Source organism: Mus caroli, chromosome 8 (genome assembly GCF_900094665.2).
Source record: "Mus caroli chromosome 8, CAROLI_EIJ_v1.1, whole genome shotgun sequence".
Lineage (NCBI taxonomy): Eukaryota > Metazoa > Chordata > Mammalia > Rodentia > Muridae > Mus > Mus caroli.
Window position 1 is genome coordinate 28650956 of NC_034577.1, and position 11043 is coordinate 28661998.

Here is an 11043-nt window from a genome sequence, read left to right on the forward strand (position 1 = left end):
CTCTGCCTCTGCCTCTGCCTCTGCCTCTGCCTCTGCCTCTGCCTCTGCCTCTGCCTCTGCCTCTGCCTCTGCCTCTGCCTCTGCCTCTGCCGAGTGATGGGATTAAAGGCATCCATCACCACTACACCGGCTACACCATCTCTTCTTAATCTCTGCCTTGGCTGTCCCACATCCTGACTGTCTTAGTGATCATCACAGTGTTTGGAATCATGGGCTTATTTCCTCTGAGGGAGCATCCCTGCTCCTAATGAGATCCATCTAACAGCTCCTCTGCAAATCACAAGGTCTGGCACTAGTGCCCTGTGGGTTTCAAGCTATGAATGGCAGCTGCAGCTGCCTCCTGAGGTGGAACTCAGGTCTGGTGCAGGCAGAAATAGTGTGATAAAGGAATAGAGTTCCAGAGGGGTGCGATCGTGATCATGATAAATCTGAACTTTCCACTCCTCTTCATTTGAACAGGCTCAAACTATCCATGATTGTTTTGATGTTGAGTGGCCTAAAGCATCAGTTTGTTTTTGTGCCTCTCAGTTAATGCTGAGTGGATTAATTATAGAGGAATAAAAGCCATGGTGACTTAAACATGTTAATCGTTGAATGTTTGTCAGCTGTGATGTCTGAAGATTTGCCCAATATAAGAGGACTCCCTAAAATTGCATAATATTGTTATTTAATCATCTGGGATTGAGTTAGAAGTTAATTAGTACATATATATGCCAGGGTTGCTAAGAGCCTATCATTGGGTTGATGTAAAAGTAAGGGACTGAGCAGGGTAGACAACTATTTACACACATGGCTACATCAGTTCATTTTCTTGAGCTAATTTGAAAGCTGATGTTTGGTGATGTCATTGTCAGAGCTTCACCTCATTGGGTGGATTACGGAGTTGGCACTGAGGCCATGTCCTTTCAGGTAATTGTTAGGAAAAGGTAACAATTAGGTCATTTGTACATGTGTCCCCGTAACCCTTGGAAATAACTCGATAAGTAAATTGGAATGTCATCAGCCAATACATTAGTCATGTATGGTTTGTTACTAATTCCATGTCCTCCTAAGTTGGAATGACTGGCGTTTCCAACAATGTGTGCTTCTCCTGAGGAGGGCACTAGGCAAGGGGGCAGTCACACACATTGCTTTTTTAACTGCCACACCTAAGTTTCAACACAGCTTCTCTCTGGTCCCCAGGCAAGCCAATGAATGACGGGCTAGTCACAGCTTAGCCATGATGTTTGAGCCTGAGCCATCTGTCTGCATGGCACAGATTCATCTATCTGTGCTTTAAGTGAGATATTCAACCGAGCTAGTACTCAGTTTTGCCTGGCTTTTGATGGGAGGGAGTATTTTAGGAAAGGTAAGTACTATACAAACAATTGTTTTCACCATTTTCAATGCTGTTAACATCTGTAGTTTCCCTTCAATTGCTTGCTTTGAAGGAATAGATGTGTTTTGGTCACTTGTGTTTCTCCTGTGTTTGATAGTAATGCTAAAAGCTACATGGTGGTTTGCTACTACCAAAGCTTACCCTTTCTATACACTCCCTACTGGTTTGCATTCAGTACATAGCTAGTGTTGATCCTTACTTCAGTTTTGGATTATATAATATGATGATATAAAGCTACTCATGCTTTGTTTATTGTGTGTGTGAGTATGTATACATGTATGTGTGTGCATGTGTATGCATATGAGTGTCCATATGTGTATGTGTTGTGTGTGTGCACATATATGTATGTGCATGTGTGTATGTACTCTGTGTGTATGCATCTCTCTCTCTTTCTCTGTGTGTGTGTGAGTGTGTGAGTGTGTGAGTGTGTGTATGTGTATGTGTATGTGTATGTGTATGTGTATGTGTATGTGTATGTGTATGTGTATGTGTATGTGTATGTGTATGTGTATGTAGGGCCAGAGGTCAAGCTTGGGAGTCTTGGTTTATGCTTAGATCAGAACTACTGGAGCAAGAACCCCAGGGATTTGTCTGCCTCTGCCTCCCCAAGGATAAAACATCTTTGTGTGGCTTCTATGGACTAAGATCCTTATCTTCCCACAACAAGTATTTACTGACGGAGCTATCCCTATCTCTCAATGTCAGGTCTGAGTGGAGAAGTACTGTGTGTTAGACCACCTTTGAAGAAATTTCCATCTTGAATGATCTATGGACAGGTTCAAATTACCAAACCACCTTGACTCAGTTTCTTGAGAGGAAGTGCATGACACCTCAATCCACCAGCTCAGGAGAAGCTCCAGTTCTGACAGCAGACCCCCCACGCTTGTAGGTTCCAAGCTACCTTCTACTGATGCTCAATAATGCTTGCTAGAAATCAAAACTGGTTTTGGTCTTGGTTTTCAAACCAAAGTCTGTGATTAGGTTTCTGCTCTGACTTGAGAGCTAAGTTAGGAGTTCCTCTTGTCTCTTTCCTAGGAACCTGAATCTCTGCCTGTGGGCTGGGCTAAATCAACGTACTAAGTATTACTTCTTGACTCCTCCCTATCTCTAAAAGTGTCACTACGTGAAGAGGTAACACTAGGATTCCTTGATGGACCACTTGGAGCAAAATCAGGCCAAGGAGGAAGAGGAGAAGGGAGGAGGAAGAGGCATGGGGGAAGCAAGGAAGGAAGGGGGTGGAGTGAAAAGAGAAGGAAGGGCAAGTATTCTGCCAGGGTTCTAAGACACAAAGCATTGTGGGTATACTGGTCTATAAAGCAGAGTAGCACTGCAGGATGTCTTCCCAGCGGAGACTGGGAAGTGAAAAGGTCTTGACTGGAGGACTACAGAGGTCAGAAGCCTTCAGGGCATGTGACTTTGTATTTGTTTCTGTGGAGAATGTGGAGATTCCCTGAAGTCAGAGAGTTTGCCACAAGGATAACCAGCTTTTCACATGAATTCAGCTTTCATTCAGAAATCAAAGTCGATCTTAGTTGTATAGATTGGTTTCCCCTGAGGTGGCCTATTCAGACTAGGTAATGGAAGAGAGCTTAGCAAAAATGGCTGCCTTCGAAGAGGTGGCCAGAGACAGGGGGTGATCAACAGGTAGAGGTGAAGGATCAGACAACTGGCAACAGTAAGAGCTGGTGCACCCTGGGAAGTCAGTGCTACAACTGAGGGCTGGAGCTGGAGCCGCAGATTGGCAGTCACTGGGAGATGGCTGTCAGGAGTGTATCGGAGACAAACGCTCTGACCTCTCCTTCCTCTCACCCTCTGCTGTTCCCTCTCTTTGACCAAACCCAACCGGAAGCCAAAGGGAAAGAGACAAAGGACGTGTCAGCAACCCAAGACAAACAATTGTCAGGAAAGGATGAGACACTGGTCCAGAGGAACAATTCAAAACAAACAAACAATTAACAACAACAAAATCCAAGATGTCATAGAAGCCGGGCCCAGGTGACATGAGAACTGCTCTCCTGAGAAGTGCCTGTAATAGTTGGATTGGCATTTCTATTCCACAGAATAATATCCAACCTCATCTTTCTGGTGGAGTTGCGGAACCTTCATTGAGAATCTTACAGTATTAGAATATCAGTCTCCCAGTTGTTGGGAATGCCTGGGTCTCAGAGGTCTCCTGAAGTGTGGCTGACATTTCTCGGCACCTTGTGTCCCTGCCATGCTGGGCTCTCCTCTTCGTTTGACTTTACCCCCTAGAACTGCCCCTTGAGTGCTGGTCTATCCTCATGGCTGCTGTGTCTTGTGAGAAATGGAAAGTCAAATATTCCTGATGAGTCCTAAGATGTGACGTCCTGAGACCCCGCAAGCATTGCTACAGCTCCCAGCTCAGAAGCCCACCATCATGTACACATGCCCTTGGAGTTTTCTCCTGTTCTGTGGCCTCCATTTGTGTCCAAATAAATATGCCCATCTCCACAAGAAGTAGGAAAATCATCTACTTGACCAAAAAACCAACCAAGCAAACAAAAATGCCCACCGCTGGGCATTTTAAAGCAGGTGCCCTTGATTTCTACTTAAGTGAACTGGTATGTTCTTGTTGCATAGCTGGTTTGCTCTGTGGTTAACATTGGAGGAGATGGTTTCCTGTTCATGATAAATGTGTGGTTTTAGATTTGTCAACCCAAATTTGATCTTGGCCTTAATTATTAAGTAGCACATTTCCCTCTGCTTACAAAAAAAAAAAAAAAAATCTCACCCTAATCTTTTTTGCAAATAGAACTCTAGTCAGCTCACCTTGGTATTGTTCGTGAGAACCACCGTGGCAATTTTGCTTGAAGCTGTCTGTTCCAGCCTCAGCTTGCATAAGCAGAAAAACCCACATTTCAAAGGCAGGGCAAAAGTGACTAAATAGCAGGTTCTTACTTCTAACAGCAGTGCCATGCAAGGTCCTGGCCCATGGCTGCACTTTTTAATATGGACGAGCCTAGCTCCACTATGTACAAAAATGGAGGAGCAAATGTATAGTCTGAAGATTTGCTGCAGAATTAAATGGTTGTGAATATTTGACACACTGCAAGTGGTTATTGTGCAGTCTCACAACACTAATGTGTATGCTATTCTTGGTCGTGTGGCACTCTTAACCTGTTCTGTTCCATGGGTACCTTCAGACAGGAAGGTAAGATTTGGAAAAGCTAGGCTACCTTTAACCCCAGCTTTGGAGCATGGCTGTTATTAAGGCAATGTGCTCTCTGGAGAGGCTGTTCCAAGAACTGTGCTCAACACCCAGAGACTAAGATGACAGAGGAGCGTACCTTCTCCTAGGGAAGACAGGTAAGTGTCTGACATGCTTGTCATGAAGTGCAGTGTGAAGTGTGGGGCGGGGAGATTGGAGGACATCATCCCCTGAAAGTAGAGCCTGGGCTACAGTGAAACCCAAACCACTTGCCTCAAAACCAAACCAGACCAGACCAGACCAGACCAGAATAAAGAAGAGAGAGGAGCCTTGCAGAAATAGATAGTACCTCATTGACCATAGTGTTTCTTAGTGCCCCATCGAAGGCCATTTCATAGGAAACAATGGCATGTAGGCTTTGTCCCTCAGGATTAGGTAGGCATCCTTACCTGTCTAGGCCTTTGCTTTGTCTCCTGTGACAGGGAACAGTTGCTGTATGGTTTCATGTTCTATTTTATTCCTGCCTTGGAGCACCCTAACTCATCCTCCCTCCTTTTCTAGAAGGTTCCTGTGAGCCATCATGACATGCCATTGGCTAGGTCCTCAATGTCATGCCACTACCAGACGCACCCAACCACGTGCTGAAAACTTAAAGTAATTCATAGACTTATTTCAGGGTTCTCAACTTTAGATTTCTTGTTGTTCAAGCAGGAAACGTCTATCTAAAACTGCATTTAAACAAAATAAAACAAAACAAAACCCAGGCCACCAAATCTGTGCTAATCACTTGTCTTATTTGCTTTGTATTTTTCTGTGCTAGGTGTATTATATTGAGAGGTCAAATCTGTTCTGAGCAAGAGTCAAAAGGTGCTTTGGTTAAATTTAGAAGCAATTTGAAGGAAAGAAGAAAAACCTTTGCCAGGTTCAAAAAAAGAGTAATTACTCAAATGGAGAATATAAGATGAACAGTGAGCAAGTAAGGCAACTGTGGGCTTATAGGATAACTTACGGGCCCATGGGATAACCCATGGGCTATAGGATATTATACCCCTGCTCTCCCTCTCCTGGAAGGCAAGGAATCTTGTAATGCCAGGCAGTACAAACATCATCTCACATTCACAGCAGCAGCCATGTGCATTTTAGATGACAATGTCACTTGTCACAGAGATGCTGGAAGTGGTACCATGTACCTGTAATTCCAGAACTCAGGAAGACAATACAAGAGGATAGGAAGTCCTGGCCAGCCTGGACTACGGGACGAGACCCTGTTTCACTGAGCTAGCAAACAAACTGAACAATAATTGGTCTTTTTTGTCTTTAGTTTTATAGAAATTACATTTATTTATTTATTTATTTATTTATTTATTTATATTGTGTGTGTGTGTGTGTGTGTGTGTGTGTGTGTGTGAGAGAGACAGAGAGAGAGAGAGAGAGAGAGAGAGAGAGAGAGAGAGGTGGGATGGGGGAGCAGAGAGGAATAGAGATGAAGATGGGAAAGTGCGCTGGGCCAGCGGTTGTTGGGGAACAGCAGAGGTCAGAGCAAAGGTCGAGATTGGTTGTTTTAGAAAATCTTCACCTTCCTGTCCTGCACAGTGTTTTTCTGGTAGCTAGTTTTTACTTTGAAAACACATGCATGTGTGCACTCTCTCCCTGCTATGTGCATGTGCTTGTGAGTGTGTGTGTGAGAGAGAGAGACAGACAGAGTCAGAGAGAGAAGTCACACAGAGAGAGAGAGAAAGAGAGAGGGAGGGAAGGAGGAGGGAGAGAGGGAGATGGGAGGGGGAGGAGAATCTGTTTCCTATTTCAGTAACTCTGGCTTTATCTCTGCAGCTCCCCTGAGGTGGCAGTGGCAGCTCACTCCCTGGCCCCTTTGCTGATGTGAAGAGGGACAGAGCTAGACATCTGTGAGCTGTCCAAGGAACATTTGGGCCATTCAGGAAGCCTGTAATGGGATTTCTTTAAAAGTAGATCTATGCAGAGAGAATAGATGTGTTTAGAACTTAGCTGTTGACATTCCAGTGTAAGAGCCTAACAATTAATCTCTCCCCTCCTGGACGCCTGGCCTATAAACTCTCCTTTGCTGATGCCAGACTTCTTTTCTTCAGCCTGTACTAACCCGATCCAGTATTCGTAGGGCTCAGGGCCCCTTGAAAATGCCAAGGCCTGCCCGTGGGAGAATAGAGGGAGTTTAAAGGCCCCAGAGGAAAGTCAGAAGCAGTTCTATGCACGACCAATGAGCTTGCCTAATAATAAACAAAAATAATTGCTTTTATAACAGCTATCAAAAAGAATAGATTTAACCAAGGAGGTAAAAGATCTACAGTAGGCTGAAAACTGCAGGAAGGTATTGACGAAGACCTAGACAAATGCAAATATATTTCAGGTTTATGAATTGAAAGAATTGATGTTATTAAAAGGTCCATAATGTTGACTGTCACCTTGACAGGCTCCAGAGTTACAGGAGTTAAACCTCTGGGGGTATCTCTGAGGGAGTTGGAAAGGAACCCTACCCTGGGTGTGGACAGCCCTGTGGTGCCAGACTGGGGTGCCGGTCTGAATCTACAGTAGAATGTGAACTGAGCTCCAGCGATCATATCTCCGCGTCTGTGGCTGCCACGTGACTGGCTGCCTCGGGCTCCTGCTGCCACAGTAGACTGGATCCGCTAAGTCAAAACAAACCCTTCCCGCCCTAAGTTCCTCGAGTCAGGCATTTCCCAACAGAAATGAGAGGAGCCGCTGATATACTGCCCATAGCAAGCTACAGATCCCAACCGCATCTTACAGAACAAGAAAAACAAAACCGCACCCTGAACAGACAAAGCAATATGGAGGAAAAAAAAGAAAGAGAGAGAGAGAGAGAGAGTCGCTGGGGTCACAAGAGTGTCCCATGGGCGTAAACGCTGGCAGACTCGCTGGTCTAGGAAAGTCCAACGTGATGACAGAGGTGTGAGCGGTATATATCGAGGAGCAAGAATCTGTTCACTAAATGAGGTTGGGACAAGAAGATGTTCACATTCAAAGTAGAGTTGGGTCCATGGCTCACCATATCCAAAAAATGAATTCCAAATTGGATTAAATACTTAAATGCAAAATTGGAAGCTATAAAGCTGCTAGAAGAATTCATGGGGGTGGGTGGGGGAGGGGATTGCCACAATGCTAGTCTGGGCAATGACTTTTTACAACTAAGGCCCCCAATTGCACAGGCCCTCTCTGACGTCCTTGAGCACCAGGCATGCCCCTGGTGAACAGACGTACATACAAGCAGGCAAAACATGCACACACACACACAAAATACAAAAAATAAACATTTTAAAATGTAAAGAAAGTTTACTTTGAATATTCTTTAAAAGTTAATATCGCTGAAAGGGACCTTGTGTTCATCCTTGGATTGTGAAGATCTCAGCAGCCCCCATCCCAGTACTGGGCGGCATTCTCCTGACATTTCTTATTCAACTCTGAAATCTAAGAGAGATGGGGTGGGGGGTCTGGAGGGGGAATGCCCAGGGAATAGCTGCAGGTTCTGGGTTTGTGGTCTCTGTACCCACGAGGTAGGGTTGGTTTTCGGTTTTGTTTTTTATAATCACTACAATTCCTGATAGTTCTTCTCTTTTTTTCTTGAGCAGTGAAGCCTAGAAAGCCATCTGCCCATGGAGGAAATACAGACAGATCCTTGGGGCCATCACATGTAGGGTTTCCCTCCTTGGGTTACCGCCTGTGCAGGGAGATCAGTAAAAGCCGCAGCCCTGTGAAAGGCTACACCCTCATTAAAGGGTATCCGAGCGAAGAGAAGGGACTTCTGAAAAGAATAGGAAAATGCTTCTTTTTGTTTATTATTTATATTTCATATGTGAGCACACTGTATTGGCAGCCATTCACGTGTCCCCTTTCCCTGCCCTCCAACTCCCCCTCCCTTCCCACTCCTTCTTGGGCTCATGAGTTCTTCTTTGATAATTATTATTGTTATACACACACACACACACACACACACACACACACACCATATTTGTGTCCATATAGTATGTTAAGGGCTGACTACTTGGGACTGGAAATGGTTGCCTACACAAGACTTACAGAATGGCCTCCAGGCTCAGGGCCCCATTCCTTTGAAGAGCTCAGGGCTGTCAAAGGCTGCTGAACCTACAGCATGGTGACCGAGCACAGATTACTGTCTGAAGAGCTTAGAGCATGCTCATGCTGAGAAGGGTTCTCTCCCCTATGCTTTGATAACATGCCGTCCAATCAGGCATCTCCATAGTGCACCGGGCAGCAACATCAGTCTCTTAGCATCCAGTCCATGCGTTTACTATACTGGGAATACCTGTGTTCATTTCTTCCCCTTAGACTGCCTTCTGGCTGGACTCTAATCCAAGCAAAAGGAAGCCGACTACAGTTTTCTGGTCCGCCGGTTGTGTGTGCAGCCGAAGAGTCATTTCTTGGGGTCTGCAAGGTACTCTGTGTCCCCCTGGCCCTTTTTACAAAGCCATTCCTTTACTGCCTGCCCATCTTTCTCAGGGTTGTACAACGGACCTCCAGGCTTAAGGGCAGGGTCGAACGTGTATCGAAACTGAACGTCTTGTTTTATTCAGCTCTTCATCCCAATCTATCAAGTTCAGTTTAGAGTGCCGTTTTGTCCCGAAAACAGTAGGTATACTTCGCTCACAGATCAGATCGGCCTGCCATTCCTAATTTCGTCAGGGTCAGAGTTCTGAACGTTTCCTTACCCTAGTGTCTGAAGGGAACGACAGACACTCTCTTCAACATCGCTGCCTGATTGTTCAAAGCCGTAGAATCAGGGGCCTGAGAAACAGAAAAATCCTTCAATAATGGGTGACAGAGTATGCACATATTGCAGCCCAGCACTCTTTTCTGAACTCTACTCATCGTTTTGATCAGCCTCCCAGATTGGCTAATCAAACTGTACTGATAAGCATGTTGAATACAAGGCCACATTGCTAACTATGTCACTGGAGCCTGGTTTCTATGTACTGATTGTTTGAGGGGTGTGTGTGTGTGTGTGTGTGTGTGTGTGTGTGTGTGTTTGTTTGTGTGAGTGTGTGTGTGTGTGTATGTGTGTATGTTTGTCCAGTAGTTGATATGAGGTGCAGCATTATCAGGACAACTCCTTAAATACTTTGCTGAGAACCCCTTATGGCCCTGCCCCACCACCCCACCACTAACATGCTCCTGAGTTCTTTGATGCAGAAGTCAGAATTCAGAGCTCCTAAGGGCTGTTGAGATCCAGATTTCCCAATACAGGAGAATGTACACATTTGGAAAAATGCCTGGGTCTCCTCACAGCACTGGGCGTCCCCGCAGCCAGCTCCCACTCACAGGAGAAGCAGTGTGTGTAGGTAATTACATAATCTCAGCACAATATAATAGATTTTCCTATTACAGGCATCATGCCTTAGATATGCATGTCCTCCAGACATTTTCTGGCTTGCTTTTATTACCTCAGTTTCTTTTAGTCAATTAGATGTTGGCCTTTTTCATTTCCTTTGAAAAGTCAATAAAAACATAATTACAAAGAAAAATAAAAAAGTCCTGTTGGAAAAAGGCTATCAACATTGTCTGTGCTGCTTACGAAATGTTTATCTGCGGACGGGAATGTCTTATTTGAACTGGCCCTGTCTTTGTGTATCTAGTCACTGTGACACAAAAATCCCTTTCCTGAGCTGGTGAGCCTCAGAGCCTTCTGAATTGAAGGCCACATGGCAGATGCTGAACAGGTGGCCTACAGGGCTGGCAATTAACCCTTTTAAGCACGCCTCCTTCACTACTCTCTCTCCTTCTCCCCCTCCCTCCTCCTTCTCCTCTCTTCTCCCTTCCTCTCCCTCTTTGTCTGTCTCTCTCCTCCCCTTTCCTGCCACCGAGCAGACAGTAATATTGCTCATACTCAGATTTTTTTAAAAAATGTATTTCAGATGAAATTTAGTATTTCTAAAGCATGCTTTGGATTCAAACAACAAGTAAAGGAAGCTCAGGAAGGCAGCCTGTGAACAATTGCCTACCTCACCTCACGGGGGCTGCTGTGTTAACATCATCACACTGGGCTGCAGGCTGCAGGAGTAGAGGGAGGTGGGGGTGGGGATCTGTGTGATAACAAAGGGCCTCAGGGAACTGGAAATCTAGTTAAGAGTCCAGTTATGAAAATGGTTGGATACAAGAAAGTATGTTTTCTGTGTATAAAGATGGTGTATGGGAAATTTGTAAACTATATAAAAGGTAAGAGAGAAAATTTAAATTATCTATCTGCTACCACCAAAAGGTAATCACCATTAACGTATGGTACACGTACACACACACACACACACACACATATATATATGTGTATATATATATATATATATAGAGAGAGAGAGAGAGAGAGAGAGAGTGTGTTTGTTTCCTGCTACTATAATAAAATGCCTAAGACTAGGTCATTTAAAAATAAAAAAGGTTCATTTAGTCATACAGTTTGAAGGTGAGATATATGTCTAGCAACAATGCACTGGCT